Below are 24,695 nucleotides of genomic sequence, written 5' to 3'. Positions count from 1 at the left end.
TTGTCCATCAAATTATCAAGTTTGATCATGTTTTGAAGAGCCTTAGCTCAAAAATGTACTTGCATATGATGTTCATAAATTGATTTTGAATTTAAGTTGAGTTTATGCAAAATTGATATCCTTTTGGGCCATGATTTCTTGAAATGATCTTGTAAACATGTTGTTCTATGAGTTATTAAGTGTTTTCCAAAGTTTTGGGCCCAAAAAATTGAGTTTGATGCTTCAAAGGTCAAATTTGAGCTTGCTGATCAAATATGGAATTTCTAAAAAATTTGATCCACGCTCGAGCGTGGAACTCTACGCTCGAGCGTGAAATCTGAGTACATGCACTCCGCTCGAGCGACGATGTTTACGCTTGAGCGTGAAATGCATACACCCATAAGTTCTTGTGTTTTGCAGTCCACTCAAGCGAGAGAATTCACGCTCGAGCGAGGGTCTGAGTCTCACGCTCGAGCGTTGGTCGAGCGCCGTCGAGCGTGAAAATCATGCATCCAGCACTTTTTCATGAGTTTACAGTACGCTCGAGCGAGGAAGTTCACGCTCGAGCGAAGCTTTATTGTTTGCATGTCCACTTGAGCGAGGAAAGCTACGCTCGAGCATGGACCTTATTTTTAGCAAATCTTGAGAAATGTTTTCCAACGCATTTTTGTATCCTCATCCCATCCTAGGCATTTCTAAGCCATGTTTAAGACTCCATAATGAAGATTAAGGGTTAGAAACACACTAAGAGCAAACGACATAAGTTATGTACAATTCGAACGTGTGTTTCAAGTGTGTGTTCATATGTGTGTTCATGTAGGTCACGCGCCTCAGAACAAGTGAAGGGCCGCCTTACCATCTAGTTAGGGCTACCAATCATCTGTGAATAATAACTTTGTAAAGTTATGTTTAATGTTAAGTATTTTTTGAATGTTATGATACGAAGTAATTAGTTCTCTGAAATACCATGCTATGTTTGAAATGAATGAATGGTTGTCCAAGATTCTGAAAGTCATTCGTGGCGTCCTTAGCATCATATGATATGCGTCCCTTTATAGGTCATTAGGTCCCTTTATGGGTCATCAGAAACGTCTCTATGCACATGAGTCATCAGAATGCCTTCAAGGATGTCCCTTTATGGGTCATCGGATTTGTTAACGCTAATGGATGTGCTACGTATGATTATATGCAAAATCTGAATATGGAAATGATTATGAATATGTATATGAATTTGTTTCTGATAAGAACTTGATTTCTAACTCTGTGACGGCCATCATTCATTAAATCCTTTACTCTGTTATTATTCATTGGGCTTTAGCTCACAGTTTATATCATGTATGTAGGTGAGCCGGCGTGTGACCAGGGCCAGAGTTGACGGCCTTCATTTCTGTTTTTGTCAGCCAACCGTTGTGCCTCCCGAGGAGGTTCTGATCGAAGTCTAGTTGCATGGCTGTTTTTGTACTTATGCTAGTTTCTGAATGTTTGTAAAGTCAGGTCTTGGGAACTCCACTTATGTAAATGTTTTGTAAATATTGAGGTCCTCCGACCGACACGCTTGTGTATGTATATGTAAGTTTCGAAATCTTTTGTCCCATGTATGTCATCACAGCTCATTGGACCCTATATGTTTTGTATAATTGCTTCCGCAGCCCCTTATCTTGTGCTTATCTGTTCAGAGGCCTTTGGTAATCCACGGATTACTGGCCGGTTACGATGCTAAACCTACAGGGGCGGGTTTGGGTTGTGACAGGTACTTGGTCGGATAAAGCCTCTGTTCAGTAGTTCTTGGAGTTGGGTCTTTAGTTCTTTTAATTCTATCATGGATGTGCGATAAGGGGTCTTTGAGATTGGTTGTGTACCAGGTTGGGTTCAATGGTGAATTCAATTTCTCGATCAACTGGGGTACCAGGCAAGTCTTCAGGGATTATATTCGGGAAATCTCGAACCACAGGGATTTCATCAAGTATGGGGTCTCTTGTTGAGTATTGATCACATAACAGATACAACTACAACAACCCTTTCTTAGTAGCCGTTGGGCTGTCATGAAGGATATAATACATGGAGGGGGAGAGGTTCCAGTTCCTTCGAAGACAAGTTCGAGTTGGTTTGGTGACCGGAGGAAAACCTTTTTTGCTTCACAATCGATAGAGGCATGGTTGGCAGCTAACCAATCCATTCCTAAGGTCACATCAAAGGTACTAATGCAAAAGGGAATCAAGTCTACGTGTAAGGTTTCACCTTTTAAGGATACAGTACAAGATTTGTATACATTAGTACTAAGGGCGGAATTTCTAGAAGGAAAAGACACAGATAGTATGTATCCTAAGGGTTTGAGTGTTGATGCCAACTTGGTGGCAAAGTGTGGTGTAATAAAAGAATGAGTTGAACCAGAGTCAAAGAGAACATGGGCTAAGTGACCGCAAACAGAAAGTGTACCTGACACAACATTCTCAGTAACTTATGGGTTTCCAGGCACCAGGGCAAAAGCTCTTCCTTGGTGTTTCTGGTCGTTCCTCACTCCTCCAGATATTTCGGGTTTTTGAACTGGTGCAGAGGGGCTAGCTGTAGGACTGGTAAGTTTTGGACAATCTCTCAGCAAGTGGCCAACTTGGCCACATCTAAAGCATGCTCTCGTATGTTGACGACATTGTCCCCAATAGGTCCTCCCACAGGTAGTGCAAGCTGGAATGGTGCCACCTCTGGGATTTGTAGGACCATGATTGCTTGAACTGGTTGAACTAGTTGTGCTCGTATTTACTCTCTTGGAAGGTTCGACACCGAGTCATCTGTTATCTTTTTCCCAAAATCGCTTCTTCTGGCTTGGTTCCCCGAAACGCCAGGCTTTAATCCCTTTTTCCGCAATGTATGCTCGATCTACCACCGTCGCATTGGTTGGTAGTTTCAAAACCTCCAGCCTGTCCTTAATTTCAGGATCCAATCCTACTTCGAATTTTCTGGCTTTTCGAGCTTCGGTGGGAATGACATATGTCGCGAACTGGGCCAGTTGTGTGAACTTACTTTTGTATTCGGCCACTATCATGGTTCCTTGCCTTAGATGTATGAATTCTGATGCCTTTTGTTCCCGTAGTGAATTTGGAAAGTACTTTTCATAGAATACCTCTAAAAATCTCGCCCAAGTCACAATATCTTCCTTCTCCAGGGTAAGAAGCCACTATTCTTGTGCATCGTCTTTGAAGGTGAATGTGGTAAAAGTCACCTTCTGTCTTTCTGTGCAAAGTAGCGCGCGAAAGATTTTCTCCATGTCCCTAACCCAAGCCTCTGCTACTAGTGGGTTTGAACTGCTGATAAACGTGGTGGGTTTCAGATCCTGAAATTGTTTAATCGTAGTCGGTTCTTCTCGTCTCTCTAATGTCCCATTGGTTATACTGGTTTGCAAGGCCTGCAAAAAGTTGGTGACTGCTTTTTCCATGATTTCCTCCATTGGGATGGTACCGCTGGCTGATGATCCGGTTTCATTTCCTTCGTTGGCCATTACTACAAGGTAAAATGATATATGCGTGACATCACATTGATACAACTTTGATACAACATCATATATAACATATTAGTTCTACTATCACCACATTCATATATAACACTTTAGTTTTACTATCACATTAATATCACCACATTCATATATAACATATTAGTTTTACTATCACGTTAATATCACCACATTAATACCACATATATATACATCATTGTTACCATACATAAGGCATTAGTCTGGCGGTCAAAAATTAATGTCTAATAATCCTACTGATACAAAAATATATGGATTAGACTAGTCATGGTCAGGTCACAAAAAGGTCTCCTGGTCGAACGTCTAGAATGGACCGTTAGGCCACCATGAGAACTGGCTCCAGAAAACTGGCCCATGAAATAACCCCACAAACTCACTTTGCATGATGGACTCAAACTCTCACCCACTGTGCTTTACTCCAAAGCAGCTCCATGCCACCTGGATTATGTGAACAGGAGTACCGTGATCATAACCCCAAAATTCCCGTCCAGTAATCCGTATCGGTATCTCCAAGTATGATGCACCGTCAGTGAAGTCCACAGCTGGGGTATAGGCAATGTGCTGTGGATGAGATGTCGTAGTGCGAATGTGGCTACTAGGGTATGCAGGTCCCCTCCTCTCTGTAAAGTCTACGGGTAGAGGTGCGACCAGAAAATGTGGCGGTTCTAGGTCCAGAGCAAGACCAACAACGTGGGTCAGTCCTATGTACCTCTCACGAGTGCTACCTCGACTAAGTCTCTAGAATAAGAAATCCTCATCGGGGTCGGCCTGCAATAAACAGGTTTTCTCATGAGTTGGTCAAGTGTCGGACGGGCTTACCTGACAAGACTTTTTGAGTCACCCCAGCCCTCTAATTGGTTCAGGAGGAGATGGGCTTCTGGGGGCTCGTACCAGAATAACTCCATTAGATTCGCTATTCCTTACAACACAAGAAAACTTAGCATAGACATATGTATAACATGGTTTATTTGCGTTAGACATACCACATAATACTAAATAATGCAAGTTTAATATATATATACATTTTTTATTTTTATTTTACCCCTTTTATATATATATATATATATATTGGCAATTCAATAATGTGAATTTCAATGAATGTGAATAAAATTAATGTGAATAAGTGTACAGGAAATTTCAAACATATACAATTTTGTTTTATACACTTTCTTTTTCTCTTTTTTTTTTTTAAAAAAAAATTCAATTTAAATAATGTGAATTGCAAATAATGTGAAAATTATATAGAAAAATTCAAAAACTTATACTATATATATATTTTTTTATTTATTATTTTTTTTTAAAAAAAAAGAACCCTTGCTCTGATACCACTTTTGTCACAACCCAAACCCGATACCCAAAGGCTCGGTGTCGTAACAAGATAAACATAAAATAATTCAAATAATTTTGTAGTCGTAGCACAAGCGGTTAAATTAAAATAAAATAATTGAGTACCAAATGTTTAATAAAATGAAACAAACATAGTCAATTGAGCTTTATTGTATTACAACAGTCCGGAAAAGAATAGATAGAAATCTTAAAAATAAAAAAACAACATAGCGATCATTCTCCATCTTGATCCCGCTAAACTTCGTCACCTGAAAGGGGTAATAGCTATAAGCGCATAGCAGAGTGAGAAATATTATACTGTAAGTATAGGGGCATCAAAATAGCCATGGATAGTTATTTAGGCTAAAAATTAACATTATTTGAGTTGAATACATAAATTAATTAAGTGGTAGAACTGAAATAAATAACTATAACCACGGTACAGAATAGAACAGATCAGGGTCACTAGAGGGACAATCAGAACAGGGTCAATGGATCCATGACAAATAGGGGACCACAAGGTGGTCAAACAGGAGCCAATGGTTATTTAAGTCCCTCGAGGCATGGGACTCCCGTGGTAGTACTTACAAAAAATAATTGTTTACAAGATCATTGTCAAATACTCTCTAAAATTTAAACAAGCATGTCCATGGGTTTTAATTTACTCAAATAGAGTTCAGAAAATAATCCACGTAATTGAAACATTAACCTAACTATAAACATAAATTATATAAAATGAATTGTGGTAACTCAAAGCATTCATAAAATATATTATGGTAACTTAAGACATGTAGAAAACATATAATAGTAACTCAAGGTATAATAAAACTCACCTCTAATATAAATTTATCCCTATTCTTCCTGTGCTACCGAACCTCCCGTGTTATTTCTTTTTCTACTCTTTTCACTGATTCCCTTCCTTACTTCTACTATAATGCTCTATTTATATGCATCAATTCTTGGAGCTTAAGTTAATTTCGTGTTCTCAGAAAGCGCCACCTGGCCCTTGACTCTTACCTCACCAATTGACCAAAGGTCATCTAGAGATTAGTGTTGTCCTTATCTAATTCAACGGCTCTAAATTCCCAATTTCCTAAACTATGCATATATTTATTTATTTATTTATTATTATTATTATTATTTTATTTTTTATATATATATTTATTATTTATTTTTTTGAGTCCTTTTTATTGCAAATTTTGAATTTTAAAAAAAAGAAAATTCGGGTGTCACATTAACCCTTGGGTACGGAGAGCGGGTCATGACAAGTGGTATCAGAGTCTAAGTTTTTAAAATTATTTTAATCAAAGCATTGGAGTATAAGACACATGCACAAATACGATAGGGGAAACGTTGAATTATATTACAGGTTGTATATAAATTAAATATTTGTGATATTCATAAATATGGTATTTCATTAAATTTTATAATTAAAAATGAGTTATTTGTCACTATATATATTTTCTGTACATGGAAAAAAAAAATTAACAAAAAAAATAAAAAAATAAAATAATGGTATTGTATGTAGTGAGGTTGTGTTAAGTGACTGATTAGTGTAAAGATTTGACAACTCATGTTGTTTATATTTGACTATGTAATAAGTAATTTAAAATAGTAAATTTTAAGAAAATCACACTCTTATAACAACTTTGAAAACTCGATTAGGATTACATTCAATTGACCTAGATTCAAATTAAAATTCTTGATAAAATTTTTTTTGAGGTAATGATTTAGAAATATTTTATATCAGATTAATCATCAAATTTATTCTTGATATATATATATATATATATAGTTATCAGAGTGCACAACGGATAACTTACTCATAAGACAAATTTCGAGGACGAAATTTTTAAAAGAAGAGAAGATTATACCAACCTGAAAATTTAAGTTGTTCCTTAAATTTTATATTAGTATTATTTAATTATATATGAGAAAAACCCTAAAAGTTTCATTAAATATTCTGTGAGAGTAAAATAAAATATTGAATATGATGATTGTATGTGATAAAATAAAATTTAATTAAGTATTATATATTATAAAAGAAAAGGTATATAATTAATTTTAAAAAAAATTAGGCCAAATTACAATTAAATCAAAGGTTAATAATAATAATAATAATAATAACAGTCCCCACATGTGCTCCAACCAATCATATAGATTGATGACTATGCAAGTATAATTATAAAGACTTGGTGGGTCCCCTAATCTAGAGGGACAACTGAAAGTAAACAAATTATCACCTGTTGGATATAGGCCACGCGTTAACTTTTGATTAGGGACTAAGGTTTTCACCAACTATAAATAGCAGGCTCAGTGGGTTGCTAAGCAGGAGAAAAAATGATATAACTAAGGGCAGCATACAAAGAAAGAGGAAGTTGATACGAGGAAAGCAAAGGTTAAGGGTCAATATTTAAGTGAGTTATATTATACCTTGAGTTATCATAATATATTTTACGCGTGTTTTGAATTATCATAATATATATAGTACGGGCAAAGAAAAATCACGTACTTGTTGATAAAGAAATCCAACGAAGAAGACGAATAGCACCACCACACATTCGCTATCTGCAAGACAAAACACCCCCAGCCGTAGTCGGGGGTCCTCCGACGCCCAAGTCAGTCTTCCAATATTATCAAAATATTTAATGGAGTAATTCATAAAGAGAAATTGCGTACCTCAACCCATAAGGGTGTTGCCTATTTATAATATCCAATGACTTGCCTCTCAAGTAATTTGAATGTTTCAAAAGTCCTATTCCAAACAATCTCCGGTTGTTCAAGACTTCTATATCAATAAGATTTCATATCCTGATGAGTTTTGCATAACATAAAACACTAATGCAGTGTTTGATAAGAATTTGATAACTATCATATACATGATAATCCATAACCATGCCACGTGGCAATACCTGGACCCACATAATTCTTGCGGTTATTTTTATTCCCTCTCAATTGCCCCCAAGTTTTCATTCTCTTTGAACCCAGTGAAAGAGTGGAAGCTTTCTGTTGTTATAATAAAAATAGCCGTGTAATAAAGTCTAGCTAAAACCATACATAGGTGCTAGGGCTTATTCCAAAATGCATAACTTTATTAGGACTTATTTCAAAAATGCCTAGCCTTGCTGAAACTTATTCCAAGAATGCCTAACCTCGCTAAGACCTATTCCGAAAATGCCTAGCCTTGCTAGGACTTATTCCAAGAATGCCTAACCTAGTTAGGACTTATTCCAAGAATGCCTAATCTTGTTAGGAACTACCAAAACACCAACTTGCTTATTGGCAAGCAAAACCTACCCGACAAGGAATCGCACTATTGGACAAACCACCAACTTGCTCTACAATTTTTTTTTTTAAGTTTGCCGAACCTGCTAACCCACTTTGCCAAGCAAAACCCGCTCGACAAAGATTTTTCAAGTTGGTCAAACCTGCCAACCTACTTTGCTGAGCAAAACCCGCTCTACAAAGATTTTCAAAGTTGGTCAAACCTGCCAACCTACTTCGCCAAGCAAAACCTGCTCGACAAAGATTTTTTAAGTTGGTCAAACCTGCCAACCTACTTTGCTGAGCAAAACCCGCTCTACAAAGATTTTCAAAATTGGCCAAACCTGCCAATCTACTTCACTAAGCAAAACCCGCTCGATAAAGATTTTTCAAGTTGGTCAAACTTGCCAATCTACTTCACCAAGCAAAACCCGCTCGATAAAGATTTTTCAAGTTGGTCAAACCTGCCAACCTACTTCGCCAAGCAAAACCCGCTTGATAAAGATTTTTCAAGTTGGTCAAACCTGCCAACCTACTTCGCTAAGCAAAACCCGCTTAACAAAGATTTTTAAAATTGGTTAAACCTGCCAATCTACTTCACTAAAAAAATCCGCTTGATAAAGATTTTTCAAAATTGGTCAAACCTGCCAATCTACTTCACCAAGCAAAACCCACTCGATAAAGATTTTTCAAGTTGGTCAAACCTGCCAACCTACTTCGTAAAGCAAAACCCGTTCAACAAAGATTTTCAAAATTGGTCAAACCTGCCAATCTACTTCACCAAGCAAAACCAGCTTGATAAAGATTTTTCAAGTTGGCTAAACCTGCCAACCTACTTCGTCAAGCAAAACCCGCTCGACAAAGATTTTCAAATTGGTCAAACCTGCCAATCTACTTCACCAAGCAAAACCCACTCGATAAAGATTTTTCAAGTTTGTCAATACCTGTCAACTTATCTCCTGCCCAAACCAACTTGGCAAAGAGATAAAATTTGTAACCAAAAGGTAGTGTAATTCATATTGCCCCATGATCCATAAAGCGCGAACTCCATCTCAGCATATTTGACCCAAATAATAGTCTTCATCCACGTTTGGTATAAAAACTCATATTTTTCAGATAATAAAAATCTGATATAATAATTTGATCTTCCATGTATTCGTGGTTGGAATAATAATGTATAAACTCCATGCTCCATAGCTAATCAAAATTCGACATAATGTATAAAATCTATGCTCCGTAGAATAATAATTGATAATAATACCTCCATGTCCAGCATGATAATACATAAAATCCATACGCCGCAAACAATAAAAATCTGATATAATTGATCTTTCATATCTTCGTGATCAGAATAATAGTACATAAACTCCGTACTCCGCATATAACAATAATAACACATCACCGCCTCCTATAAGGAATGAATTTATCTATTTTCTTCGAGTAATCTTGTGCAAGATCAGTTCATTGCATATTTATTGCATAATTATGAGTTAATAGTCAAACCCTCTTTTCTCCATACATATTGCAATGGATCAATCACATAATCTTCTTCATTGAATTCTGTCGGTTCCCACAGACGACGCCAATTGTACAGGCAAAGAAAAATCACGTACTTGTTGATAAAGAAATCCAATGAAGAAGACGAATAGCACCACCACACATTCACTATCTGCAAGACAAAACACCCCCAGCTGTAACCAGCGGTCCTCCGACGCCCAAGTCAGTCCTCCAATATTATCAAAATATTAATGGAGTAATTCATAGAGAGAAATTGCCTACCTCAACCTGTAAGGGTGTTGCCTATTTATAATATCCAATGACTTACCTCTCAAGTAATTTGAATGTTCCAGAAGTCCTATCCCAAACAATCTCCGGTTGTTTAGGACTTCTATGTCAATAAGATTTCATATCCTGATGAGTTTTGCATAACATAAAGCACTAATGCAGTGTTTGATAAGAATTTGATAACTATCATATACATGATAATCCATAACCATGCCACGTGGCAATATCTGGACCCACATAATTCTTGTGGTTATTTTTATTCCCTCTCGATATATATGGTATTTCATTAAATTTTGTCATTAAAAACGAGTTATTTGTCACTAAATAAATAATGGTAGTGTATGTAATGTGCTGTGAGGGTGTGTTAAGTGACTGACTAGTGTAAGAATTTGACAACTTATGTTATTTATATTTTACTCCGTAATAAGTAATTTAAAATAGTGATTTTAAAAAAATCACGCTTTTATGAATGACTCTGAAAAATCGATTCGAATCACGTTCAAGTGGTGTAGTTTCAAATTGGATTCTTAGTAAGGTTTTAAGAGGAAATAAATTAATAATATTTTTTTATAAGTCGGTTACTAATCATCAATTTATTCAGTATATATGTATATTTATCAAAGTGCGTAGTGGATAGCCTAAACGTATGTTAATTTCAAGGATGAAATTTTTAAAGGGAGGGAAGATTGTAATAACTCGAAAATTTAAGTTGTCCTTTAAATTTTATGTTCGTATTATTTAATTATAAATAATGGCACCTAATATAGAGAGGCCACGTGGTGTGGCTATGTGTCATCCAAACTTGCTAAGCAAGTAGTACACCAAGTATAAAAAACGGAGTGGGTTGTGAACAAGAACAATGAGAAACAAACAAAGAAGGGGAAGAAAATACTAGAGTAAAGAAGGTCTTGATAGTGGAAAGAAGGTAAAGAAGGTCCTTGATAGTGGAAAGAAAGAGTGAGGTATTAAAGTTAAGGTGAGTTATATTATACATTGAGTTACCATAATATACTTTACGCATGTTTTGGAATACTATAATTTATTTTACGCAATTCGTGTTTTATAAATTATATTACTATTCAATTACATTGATTATTTTCTTAACTCTATTTGTTTAAATTGAAAATCATGGATATGTTTGTTTAAATTTTAATAATTATTTGACAATGATTTGATAAACAATTATTTTCTGTAAGTATTACCACGGGAGTCCCATGCTTTAGGGGACTTAAACAACCATTGACATTCTGATTAGTCATTTTGTAATCCTCTGTCAGTCATTCTAATTTCTGGTGTGGAGCAAAGTGCTATACGGAGTTAAGTGTTACACTATGGTGGGAGCCATCTCTAGAATTCGTATGAGCCGTTTCTTGAGTCTATACATCTGTTCTGTTCCATTCTGTACCGTGGTTATGATTTCTAGTGTAGAGCAAAGTGCTGTGCGGAGCTAAATGCTACACTATGGTGGAGCCACCTCTAGAGTTCGTACGAACCACCTCTTGAGTCCATACATCTGTTCTATTCCGTGGTTATGATTATTTTGTTTATATGATTTCTGTATTATATGTCAAATGATTTCCGTATTATATATTCTGTATTTTAATATTAGGTTTTGTTTAACCAATAATTATTCATGGTGATTTTATTTTCATATACTCTTAGTATAATATTTCTCACTCTGCCATGTGATTATAACTGTTTACCAATTTTCAGGAAACAATGCAATTCAGAAATAATTTTTAGAAAGTCTTAGACACGAGATTGCGAAATAGACACACATAACACTTTTATAGTATTTTTATATGTAAATATCAGCCTTTTGATCAATAAATTTTGTTATAAAAGTAGAAACTCCAATGATTATTTTGGTACTCTCACTTAAATATTGTTTCCACTCGTGCTTATTATTTGTTCAAGAATTGGCCGTAGGTAACTTCAGTTACTGGCCATCATGATAATTAACCATTGGGTACGGGGAGCAGGTCGTGACAAGGAAAGAATAAAAGATTATAGAAATATCCTATAACTAAGGAATTGATAAGGAATTACAAAATTAAGGATATATATTGCCTAAATCATATCCTTAATTTTAGCAGGTTAACTTTTTGACTATTTTAACTTGGGGTTAAAAAGTCTCGTTTGAGATATGTTTTTTTAACTTTTGCAAGAGAAAAAATAAAATGATTATAACTTAGATATGACATTTTATTTTATTAATTTTTTAGTTTATCTTTTCTATTTCTGACTATTTTAGCTCAAAAAAATTTATGCCAAACATGTTACAGGGCCTAAATCAGTTGTGTTGGAATGAAAGAAGAATCTCCATACCACATCAAACGATTGACAAGTTCAAACTATTTTGAAATAGTTCACTGCAAAGCTACATAATGGTGTTTTAGCGACGATGTAAAAAATTGACTTTTTTAATTTTTTTATAATTTTATAATTTTTTTATATAAAAAAATAGAGATGTGATATAAATAAATAAAAATTAAAAAAATTAAAAAGTTAACTTTTTATCGTGATGTCAAAACGCCCCATAATATGGCAATCAAACGTAGCTTTAAAAGATCAATCCCATAACACAACATGTGAGTTTAACTAATTTTGAAATTTGTATATAAATTAATACATGTAAAAATAGTAATAATAATAATATATTCGTATTTATCTTATTTTTTTATTTGTAATTTTTCTTTAAAAATATCAATTTTATATTTTATTTTGATTTGTTTGAATTTCATAAGGGTTTGTCTGATAACGTTTTTGTGTCTATAATTTTTTTATATTTACCAAAAAAAAAAAAAACATAACCAAAAACTTGTTTGGTGTTTAATTTAGTTTCTAAAAAATTATAAATAATTTACAAATTTTACTAAATTCTTGTAATCACAATATATATATATCTATACAATATATATAAAGCACGGATGCAACGTGAATAGTAATTTCAGCCAAATATGAACAGTGTTTTGTAATAGTTGAAAAGTCGATTTTGCCCTTGTGCTTTATAGCTTTGCTTCTTTGGATGCCAGGGTATTGATGGAAAAATATCTTCAAATTACTTACAGCTGTTTATCAAATCAAAGGATCCATGTACCCACTCTCTCTCTATAATCTGTCTAGATAACCCTCCACCCTCTTCTCAAAGCCGATCTCACCCTCCCTTCTCTTCTCAAAGTCAATCTCCCTTCACAGACCCCGATATTCCAGCACCTCCTCCCTACTCTCACCGATCTCCTCCCTCCTCTCTCCTCTCACCGATCTCCTCCCTCCTTTCTCCTCTGGCGACCACGGATGACGTCTCCTCTGTGGTGCCGATTTGTTTGATTTTGTGGGTATTCATAGTGTTCACCAGCGAATCAAACGAAAATTGAGCCCAAGGATGGAAGAATACGACACAAGCTTCTATTAAGGTAAAGACATAGATGAAGAATGTTAGGTATTTCGATTTTAGGTTCATTTTGATCCAGTTAGGGTTTGTAAAGTGTTTTAATTTTCTTTGGTTCTGTTATTTAGTTGGGGTTTTGTTCTTTTTATTATTGTTTGCATGATGTTTACTGTGTGTATATTTTGTGACTTCTTGTTTTTCATTAGGGTTTCAATTTTATTATTGTTTTAATTTTCTTTGGTTCTATGTTCTTTTTCTTTCTCATTAGTTAATTTAATTTAATTTTTTTTCATTTTTATTCTGCAATTTGGCTTACAATTTGAGCTAAAAAATTAATTTTGTTGATCATATTCTGTGTTGAGGCCTTTGGGATTCTATGCTTAATATTAGGATTTTTTTTGTCTTGTTCATTTTGAGGTAGTGCACTATTTTTTGCCTCGTTTTGTTTTTTTCCCTTGAAAATGTAGACATTGATCGAGTTACAAAATTTAAGCTATTCAAGCTATTCGGTCTCAAAACTAATTAGATTTTATTGATTGGTAGATCATATGACATGCAAACAAACGGTCTCAAAACTAATTAGATTTTATTGATTGGTAGATTATATGACATGTAAACAAACGATGGTGGTTCACTCTGTCTGCGGCTCTGTTTCTTTTCATCCAGTTATGTTAACTGAACAATTTATTTGATTTGATGACTTTATGGGTTTCTATTTAGAGAGAGAGAGAGACGAGTATTACTTAAGAATTTACAAAAAAAAAATGAAAAAATGTATATATATAGTGTAGATATTGTGTTATTATGTAATCATTGTAATAAATTATGTGAATATATATATATTTATTCATTTGAAATTCACTTGTGTATATTGCAGGAAATAATTTTGTGTGAGCTAATTTCTTTCTTGCTTTTGCATTTTGATTTGATGCAATTCAATTATTTTGGAAAATTTGTGAATTGGCCTGATTACTTAAAAGCATTTTGGTTGGATTTTTTTTTTGTTTTTTTTATTATCAAAATTTAATTTTTCTTATCTCTGGGTTAGCTTTTTATTTTTGTGTTTGATCATGACTTATGGGTGTTTGTAATCTGGAAGATTAGGTGTTATGTAATATTAGTTAAGAACTTATTTTATTGATTTTATTTACTCATGAATATCAATTTTTCAATGGGTGTTTGTGTTTCTTTCTTTTCTACTTTTTAAATCTTACCGCCTAAATCAAACTTCATAAAGTTTCATTTATACCTAAACTATAGTATGTTGGTTGATGCTTAGTCAGAGTATAATGTTCCATTCTCCTCCCCTTTTCTTTTGATTAACAACATTAGCCAAGAATGTATTTAAAGTAGCATCATCTACCCAAGATACTTTAGTTTGCTTACCAATCTAACACATGATCAAATTAACTGTGTAAATCGTTAGCGCCAATTGCTTTTTGGTTGCAAAGCTTACAACGCCCTTTTGACATTACATTCTTTTCATTTTATTTTTTATTTTTTTATTATGGTCTACCTTTGTATTGCTTTTTTATTCCTTTGATTAAATTGAAAAATATATCATCTGTGTCAAAAGTTCAATAAACCTCAACTATTTCTTAAGATCACTTTTAAACGTTGATTTGAATGGTTAAAGGTCCAATCTTTTTTCTTCATTGCTTTTTTTTTTTTTTGGGTGGGTCAATGCCTTAGGCCACTATGGAGGGTGTAGACACCACATTTTTGACCGTCCTCAAGACTTGGACGTCACCGTTTGAACACTCGGTGATTATCCATGTTTGTGTTCGTTTGGAGTTCCCGGAGGTCTCGGCTCGCGCGCCTTGCCTCAGGATCTCCGAACTCGACTGTTTAGTGTCTGGTTTTGCACCAAACACTTGCATTTTGCCTTAGAAGGGCAGGGAATGCCTTGTGAGGCATCCCCACACATCACCGGCAGTGGCTAGAGGTCACCGGCTGGTTTTTGCTGCCATCGGCACTATTTGTTGCCGGTCGGCACTTTTTGTTGCAGATCGACACCTTTTGTTGCCGGCCGGCACTCTTTTTTGCCAAAATGGCATTTTTGGCCGGCCGACTACTGTGCATCTGCTTTTACAGATATTTTAAGACAGCTGTCTTGCTTTTGGCTCCCCTCCATGTATGGAGGGATCTCCCTCTTATGAAGCTTGTCTTGTAAGCTTTACAAGACAATAAGCTCTATAAGAGAGGGCTTGGTCTCTTGGCTTTAGGGTTAGAGACTTTAGACATTTTAGAGACAAAAAACACAGAGAGAAGCTCTGGTTTTTAGGGTTAGGATCCATACATATCCTATCTCTCTTTTTCTCTCTTTGTGTTCTAGGTGTTTTGTGCCTTACTATTGCACACAAACACCTAGTGTTTCACCTTTCTTTGGCTCCTGAGGTTCTAAGGGGCTGATTTTGGTGTTTTGGTGTTGGATTCAAGCCAAGGAGGGCCATTGGAGCATCATTGTTGAAGAGGTCTTCAAGGGTGAGAATCTAGTCCCATTATTCCCCATTTTTGCATCTTGTTTTTACCTATCTTAAAATCGTTTTTGAGCTTAGTGTATAATACAAAAAGTTCTATTTTTAGACCCTCTTGATTGTTTATTAAGGGTGTTTTGTGGTTTGGAGGTGTTTGACCCCTCCTAGGCCATGAAAGGCCCCATTTTGAGCAAGCTTCGAGACTTTGGTGTTTGGGCCTCTTCACCACTGAAATCTTGAGGGATTTCAGTGGTGGAGATGGTGCCTTGAAGCCTCCAAAAGGAGAGGGCCACCCCCTCTCCTTGTTGTCCTTAAAATGGACCATTTTTGGCCTCTTGAGAGAGCACCTAGCTAGGCTTCATGTTGACCATGCCTTAGTTGTTTTTTGTGCTTAATATGTCATATTATGCCTCTATTTTTTGTTGGTTTTGGTACACCATGCATGCTTAGCATACCTACCATGTAATGCCTTGTTATTGCCCTAATATGCCTTAGGTTGTTAGCCTTTGTTCAAGCATGTTTTAGGCTTAGTCTTGTGAAGGTTTTGTGCATATTTTGCCATGTTTTAGGTCTGTCCATGGTTGTTTGGGTCGGATTTGGCATGCTTAGTATAGCCCCTTTGCATTTCGGCTTGTTGGCCTTAAGCGTGTGAATGTATAGCATGACATTTTTGTATTGATTTGGTGATTTGGAACCATCTACCATGTCATTTTAGTCCCATTTGCATGCCTATACGTTTGCCTTGGATGCATCTTTAATGCTTTGAAAGCTTGTCTTGCATGCTTCATATTTTGGCACTTATGCATGCCTTTGAGTTCGAGCCACTTAGATACCATCTAGGGGGCTCCCTTTGCATGGTCTAGGTCTGTCTTGAACCTATTTTAAGTCATCTTAGCCTTGTGAGGCTTGGTTGACTTAGTCATGGTTCAAGTCCCTTTGATTTGCTTCAAGTACTTGGGCCGTTATTGCATGCTTGGTCTATTTTGTTTGCTTGGTTTGACACCATCCTAACATGTTTTTCAATGCTTACCTTGCATGCTATATGTCCATGATTGCCTCATTCAAGTGTGCTTAGAAATAGCCCTTTGATGCTTAAGCATTTGGGCCTTAACACGTGCATGCGTGTATGTGTGTTTTGGTCCCTTGTTTTGGTCACTTTGGCCCTTGTTTTAGGCCTAATTAGAGCTGCCTAAATCATGTATAAGTCCATCTTTTCATCCATTTGCATTGCCTCATGTTTGCTTGTATGCTTACATAAGTGCCTTGCCATGCCATGTTGCATCCTTAGCTTGCATGCCTAGGTTGCATTGCATCTTGCATGCATGCCTTGTTCCTTGACTTGATGATAGGAATTGGGCCTTGATGTGCTTGTTTGGTTTGCATTTCATTTGACATGAAAGTTGCACACTTGGTCACTTGGGCCATCATGCATGGAAATGCGTGATTGGTGGTCCGAGAACCGAGAAGTATGACCCTTTGAGTCATTACCATGATAAGGGACATGAATGGTGCATATATGCTTTGAATTGTGCTGCCATGCTTTGCCTTGCCCTCTGTTGCTGTCAATTGCAGATTCTGCAGGAACACCTTGCCGACCGGCAGTGTCAAGTGCCGACCGGCAATACCTTCTCTGCCGACAGCTTCATTTTGTGCCAATGGCCATAACACACTGCCGGTGACAGTTCCATTCAGCCGGTGGCACTCCTCAGTGTCCAAGGAACCAGTTTTGAGATTTTGGCAGCCTCCAGAGGAGTAAAGGAAAGAAAACAGAGGCAGCCTATGCATGGCGGTGCATTTCCGAGCAAGACCGAGCGTACATTGCATCAGGCTCTCCTCCCGAGGCGGTTTATCTGTTTTCTTAGCTTAAATTAATTTGCTTAGCTGATTAGGCAATTTGTAATATTTAATTAGCTTGCGTAATTAATTAATTTGTATTATTTATTTGGTCCCTCCGAGTGAGGGTAAATCTATAATAAGTGTGTGTGAGTGGGTGTATGTTTTCCAATCCCCACTTCTTTCTTCCCTTTTATTTACCTGCTTTGATGGTTAGTATTAGGGCACGTTTAAATTAGCATTCCTCATGCAATGCATGCGTGCATTCATGCATTTGTATTGCATGCATTAGGCTCGGTACATCACGCTAACTGTATTTGTACTTCAATTCACAAATTGAATATGTGGTAGTTGATCGCATTTCACATGCCATGTTTAGGTTAGCCGAGCCTATCTAGATTGCATTTTTGCATGCGATGCATTATCCATTCTTAACATGAACTAGGACATGCATGTTTGCTAACTAGTTTACTGTTTTGGCATGGAGTACGATGTAAGTATTTATGCTTTAGCATCCCGTATGCGTGTGAGTGTTGCCATGACAGTATGCCTGCCATGCGGCTAAGTACTTATGTGAGATAAACTGTTTTAATGCCTGTGGGTGAAGGTTGGATTGTTTGAGTTGGAAAAACTCGTTGAAATCCGTATTTTAGCCTACTTGCGAGTAGCAAATTCCAAAGCGCTTTTCAAAAACCAAACGGATATGCAATGCTTATTTCCAAATTAGGCAGTCTAGTCTATACTTGTTTGATGCGCGCATAACATAGTGATTCTAGGCTAATAACCGGAATAAGAACACATAACATTTTTAAAATCGGATATCATGATCAGTAGAGGCCGGTCTTCGGACCGGGCGAAAGGGGGTGCTCATAGCTGACCTTCCCCGATCGTACCCAAGCTCCCGAGCCAAGACAACTTTGGTGATGACGGACATATGGCCTTCAGCACCAAGTCAGGGTTTCCTAAATTCCCCCATAAAAAATATTTAGGTGGCGACTCTGTATCTGGCAAAGCAGTCCAGGTTTGGCACTTCTTTTCAAAAATTTGTTTCTCAAAACGATTTGCCGAATTTGGACTCTTTGGTTCAGATTAAGAACCGTGACAATTTGAGAGTCCGAGCTGTAGTGACCCCACAAATGAACAGAACGGGACTCATCCTCCCAGGGCGTTCGGGGACGTCTACAGAGGGTTAAATAGAAATGTGAGGAAAACTACACAGCCATTGCAGTCTTCGCCAATGGTTTGTTTCATATTTAGTGGTTTCATATTTCTTTGTGATGTGAGTTTGCAATAAATTTTATAATTTCCTCTCTTACCTTTAGTACATTTTGTTACTTGCTTCATATATTTTTTTTTTCCATTTGCGTAGCATTTAATAAACAAATTGTAGGTGTATAACAACAATCATCTAGACATGGATATGCATTTCTTCTTTCTCTGGTTATGTGTGCACAAATATGGGATTTAAGAGAGTTGTTGTAGGCTAAGATTACACTTTCTTCGTCTCTATTGCAGGGAAATAATGGATTTTGTCACAACAATATAGTCTGTCAAATACATAGGATTAACAAGATCAAGGTAAGTACCTTCCAATATTTAGCTATCATAATTTCTGAAACTACAAATTAAAGATAATTGTTACTTGATAATTTGCGCACATAATGTTTTAGATAATTGTTATAATGATCTCAAGCATTATATGTTCATTATTTCAACTTAGACAAAACAAAAACTGCATTGAATAAATTATACAACAAAAAGTGTTCCCTTTATGAAGTAGGCTACTTTTTAGTTAGAAAACAATTTGTTAATTTCAACAAACAAATGTTTGCATTTCGCATGATCAACTCTAAAACATTTGATATAATTTCACAATTGCACTTTTGTTTTCATTTTTCTTATCCATCCAGTGTACAACCAAACTTTGAGTTAAGAGAACTATGTGGGTTGTCTACAGTTCCCCCTTTCTTCCCTACATCTACGCCGCTGCTTCCTCTCATCTTTTCTCCTTTTTTCTTTTCTTTTCCCCTTTTTTGTGTTGCCCATTAATCAATATTTTTTAATATTTGTGTTTGCTACAATACATTTTTAATAAAGAAATTGTCTTTGAATGAATAAAGGAGAATTTTCTCAATGCTTGTCCAGGTCATGCATTGTTAACACCACCACAAATTCCTTGCATTTTGAATTTTCTAATGCCATAAAAGTTTTTTATTATACTTCAAAATTGAGCAAAACCCACATAAAGACAAAAGCGTGTTAATCATAAAAACAAAAGCGTAATTGAACCCATTAATCTCCAATCATAGAATGTTACAGAAGGTTTTATTATACTTGACAATTCTTAAAAATGATAAGAGTATTGCAAAATTCATTACGAAACCAAATAGGAATCCACAATCACAATACCCAAATGAACTGAATACCACATGTCAAATTTTTAATTTAACCGCAAAAACAGCTTAGCAAAAACCCATTAATCACCAACTATGTAATGCCATAAAAGTTTTTTATTGTACTTCAAAATTGGGCAAAACCCACACAGCAATGCAAAATTCATTAGAAAGCCAATCGTGCAATTCAGGTGAAGATTCAATGTAGATCGAACTTTTGATACACTTGTGAGATCCAGGTAGTTCGGGGGGAAGAGGTATGGGGCATAAAAGTGGAGAAAAGCTGCAGAAATTCCTAAATCACAAAATTTAGCTATTGATTATTTCTCCACACAAAACCCAAAAGTTTCACTACATAAGAAATCCATAAAAATTAAAAAATAAAATCTAGAAGTTTCAGAGAATACACATCACTATTTTGTGTTGCTAAACTCCACCCTCTAGCAATGGAGCTCAACTTAGCTTCATTAAAAGATCAAACCAAAGCATCTTATAGCACATATAATGAACAACTACGAGATCTATATAAGTAAAATTTAAGAAAAACATAATGAAATTGAAGATAAATAGAACATAAGGTAAATTACACTGACCTCTTTAACACTTTGGGGAAAAAAATATAATAAACCTTACAATTCTGATATACATCCTTTATAGTAAGGTCAAAGAAATTAAAATTAGTGCACATGGTAAGAAAACACAAAGATAAATAACATACAATACCCACCAAAATGGGAGGTTCATATTGAAGCAACCAAAACTAATTGTTTCAAACATCTTTATCAAGCCTAGCTAAATTTTGATTAATCAACTCTGTTTACTCGTAAGGACGAAAAGTACTTAAAAGGTAAAAAGTTTTATTCAATAAAATGTATGTTACTTTTAATAGAGTACCTCAAAGAAACCAAAACTCATTTCCCATGGGCATGACATTCTGTTGATCTAAGTTTTGTGGTGCACAATTGTTCAATCCAGACAAATTGAGAATTAGAGCAGAGACATAATAAATCAAATAAATATTCATTGCAAATATCAGAGAAGCACACAGAAGCAGTTGCACACTTTTTCCAATTCGAACTGAGCTTGTTCATTACAAATACAATAAAACAAAGACTCCTTCAATGTACATTATCAAACAAAGCTGCTGCTTTAAACAAATTAAGTATAATGAAGAAAAGAGGCATAACATAAACAAACATCGGACTCTCTCTCTCTCTCTCTCTCTCTCTCTCTCTCTCTCTCACAAAGTCAATCAATTGACTTTGAAAAAAAGGGGAAAAATAAATGAAAAAAAGAGGATACACCTTAAAAACCGCATCCATGCCTTTGTCATGTAATATAATATTAGAATAAGTATTTTTTTTGTTTTTGTTTTTATAGTGGACCATATATATATATCATAAGTTTATGTAACGTAAAAATGTGGGTGTATAAGAAGTGTGTGCCTGTAGCTTGCTTTTGCTTCTGCACAATATGTAGTGTCCTCACTTCAACAATTAGAAAAGTCTAAAGGAAATCCTCCTAAGTCACACAATAACAACCAAGTTAGTGATATTTCAAAAAAATAAAGATTGAAGTATGTCTAAAATATGATGTGTATAATTAGTTATCCAGTCAATTTATAAATGAAATACCCACCAAGACTTACATGATCCTAAATTGTCAAAAATCACAAATTCACTTGTGTCTCTGGATTAGTTTATCAGTAATCACAAATTCACTTGTTTCTTTAGATTAATTGATCGGTAGCACTACAGATAGTGTCAACAGTGCCAACATTATTCTGGATTAATTGCATTGTTAACTTTGTTTTGTAGTTAATTGTAGTCCAATAATTAAGTTGTAAACTGGATTACTCTATTCGTTGGTTGGTTCTAGCCATATAGGCCTTGTTTAGTTGTCCAGATTGGATTTGGATATAACGAGATATAATATATTTAGGATATGAGATGAATTATATATATTGTAAAATTATTTTTATTATATCCAAATTCTTTGGATGGGTGGTTTGGTTTGAAATTATGAGATGTTGGGGTGTTCAATGGGTTATACTTGGGACTGTTAATGGGCGGTTACATTGGTGGACTGGTTTTGATAAAAACTTGAATGAATGTGCTTAGAACATAGGAATGAATGTGTATTTCAAAGTGTACAACCAAACATAGGAATGAATTGTTTATCTTTTCCTTTTTTCTTTCTTCTTTTTTCTTTTTTCTTTCGCACTGTGAAAGAAATATTCTTTGATAAACTTATTGCCTTTGAATCGTATTCATATTCATTAAAATGTCTTGGTTGAAAACACATAATGTTAAAAACTAATGTGAATGTTGTCTATTTAAATTCATTATATTTTTAACAGTTTTTTCAAAATATTCATATTTGTCCCTTTTGTTTATTTTTTATTTTGCTTCCAGCAATCATATATTAAATATGAAAGGTCATTCATGTAACAACCCTCACTCTACCCTAGTCATGCTTGCATATATTACATGATCTTGTCTTGATATGTTGCATCTTTGCAAACCTTGATTCGTCTTGCTTAAGTGCTTCTCGCATGTTTTGTACCTTGCTTGGTGTGAGTTTAGCCGAGATCATCTTTAGTCTAGAACTTCCTTGGAACCACTTTGTTTGACCTCCACCTTCGCCCTGACATATTGGCCAAGATGTCATTATCTAGACCGAGGTGTTCATCACCAAGGCTGAGATGTGTATTATCTAGGCCGAGATGTTACCTTTGCACCTAAGTGATCTTATCTTGGAGAGGTGTGACCTAGACCAAGGTGTGGCACATCTAGGCCAAGGTGTGGCACAGCTTAGTCAAGTGTTGTCCTTCCTAGCCGAGATCATTGTTCCCCTACTTGCCGATGTCTTGTTATTAGCCGAGATCATTACCCGCCGGAGTGCCCATGCCATCTTGCTTGTTGAACACACTTTGTCATAGTCTTGTCTTTTCACCCAGCCACCTTTTTTAGGAGAACCAACCAGGTAGTGCCACGTGTCCCAGCTGAGTGTTAAGTCAGCCAACAGACCTAGAGATGTATCATTTGCTATATGTTTTTGTTTAGGAGGAGAGAGAAGCTCTAGAAGAAGAAGAAGAAGTTTTAGAGTGAGAGAGTGGGCTTTCGAGCTTGATTCCTAGAGATCAAACCGTTAGATTCACGTATTGAGGTTAGATTCTTGATTTACTCTTGTTGTTCTTATTGATCATCTAGCTGCATTGCATGATCGAATCTGATTTGCAAACCATGCATCGATTTAAAGTTTGGTTTTAGAAAGAGAAGATAGTTTTCATGTGTTTTGAAGAAAAAGTCTTGTTTGATCCGAAAGTTTGCCTTAAGATTCATGTTTTTGTGTTTGTTCTCGCAAGATCCTTGAATATGGGTACCCAGGTCCATGTTTTTGAATTCATAGAATGAAATCTCAGATTTTGTAATAACAAATTATGATCTTGCATTCATCTTCCTCATGTTCATGTTCTTCATGTTCGGCATGTTCTTCAAAAAGGGAAACCCAGATTTTCCCGACCTCATTTCCTCGAATGTGGCCATTGAGGCAACACCTCAACAAGGAGGTGTGGGACCTCGGCCTAGACCTGGTAGTCGCCCAGCATGTTTTCCCGAGATGAGAAACAATGTTTTGTTTTGACTTAGCTTGGTTTTGAAGGATGTCGAGATCATCTGTATGCATGTGAACTTGCTTGAAAGTGCATTCAACAGACTTTGCCATGTGTTTGTAGGACTTGGACTTGCCTTGACCCCGACGTCTGAAGAGCTATGTGAGTGGTATTTTAATAAAGTTATGTTATTAAGTTTTGATAAAGCTTTGCCTTGCTTGTTTTGGAAAAGTATTTTGTGAAGCATGAATGGTGATCCCTATTTTGTATGTCAAGTATTAGCCTTGTTTTGAATGACAAATCTCGAAAAGTCCATACGTGCTAGGGGACTATAAGCATTTGTAGCACAATCTTGAAAAGTCCGTATGTGCTAGGGGACTATAAGAATTTGTAGCACAATCTTGAAAAGTCCGTACGTGCTAGGGGACTATAAGCATTTGTAGCACAATCTTGAGAAGTCCGTACGTGCTAGGGGACTATAAGCATTTGTAGCACAAACTTGAAAAGTCCGTACATGCTAGGGGACTATAAGCATTTGTAGCACAACCTTTGTTAATGTCACCCCTTGGAACTTGAAAGCCTTGAAAGACTTTAATTGTTGAGACTTGAAAGATTTGTTAGATAAACTTGATTTGCCCTTGGATTTTGTACAAGATGTGATGTGCCTTGATTTAATAAAGACTTCGAATATCGTTCATGTAAACCCCTTTATTATTTATACCATTCACTGAGTATCCAAGCTCACCCCTCTCTATATATATGTAGGTGACAAGCAGGACGGCGGTAACGCCTAGATGTACTTGCTACTTGTTTTAGATTATGCACTTTTGCCGCGTCTTGAAGATTATGCTTCTTAGTTGTATTTTATTGTATTTTGTATTTGATAGCTAAGAAGCCTTTTGGTCAAGATGTATTTTTGTACTTCATTTTGTTGAATTAAAGCTATGTACGAATGTATGCCATTCCATTTAATTTATGCACAGCTCTTATGGACTAATTAAATTTGTATATATTGCTTCCGCACATGTTAGCCCCATATGTAATACTCTATTTGTGTGTGAATTTAAAAAGTTGGCCTTCGGTAAATCTCGAATTACTGGCCATCATGGCA

The 24,695-nt window shown here is 35.7% G+C and overlaps 1 long non-coding RNA gene across 1 annotated transcript; it reads left to right on the top strand.

The window, feature by feature from the left end:
- Nucleotides 1-13,022: 13,022 nt before the first annotated feature.
- Nucleotides 13,023-20,308, top strand: LOC145791046 (uncharacterized). Its single transcript, XR_014330696.1, has 3 exons — nt 13,023-13,293; nt 19,094-19,156; nt 20,211-20,308. It is a non-coding gene; the product is annotated as an uncharacterized LOC145791046 (long non-coding RNA).
- The last annotated feature ends 4,387 nt before the right edge of the window (nt 20,309-24,695 follow it).

This window comes from Camellia sinensis, chromosome 5 (genome assembly GCF_055761805.1).
Source record: "Camellia sinensis isolate YWXY chromosome 5, ASM5576180v1, whole genome shotgun sequence".
NCBI classification, from domain to species: Eukaryota; Viridiplantae; Streptophyta; class Magnoliopsida; order Ericales; family Theaceae; genus Camellia; species Camellia sinensis.
Note: the sequence above shows the minus strand (reverse complement) of the source record. Positions and strands in the feature narration are given on the sequence as shown.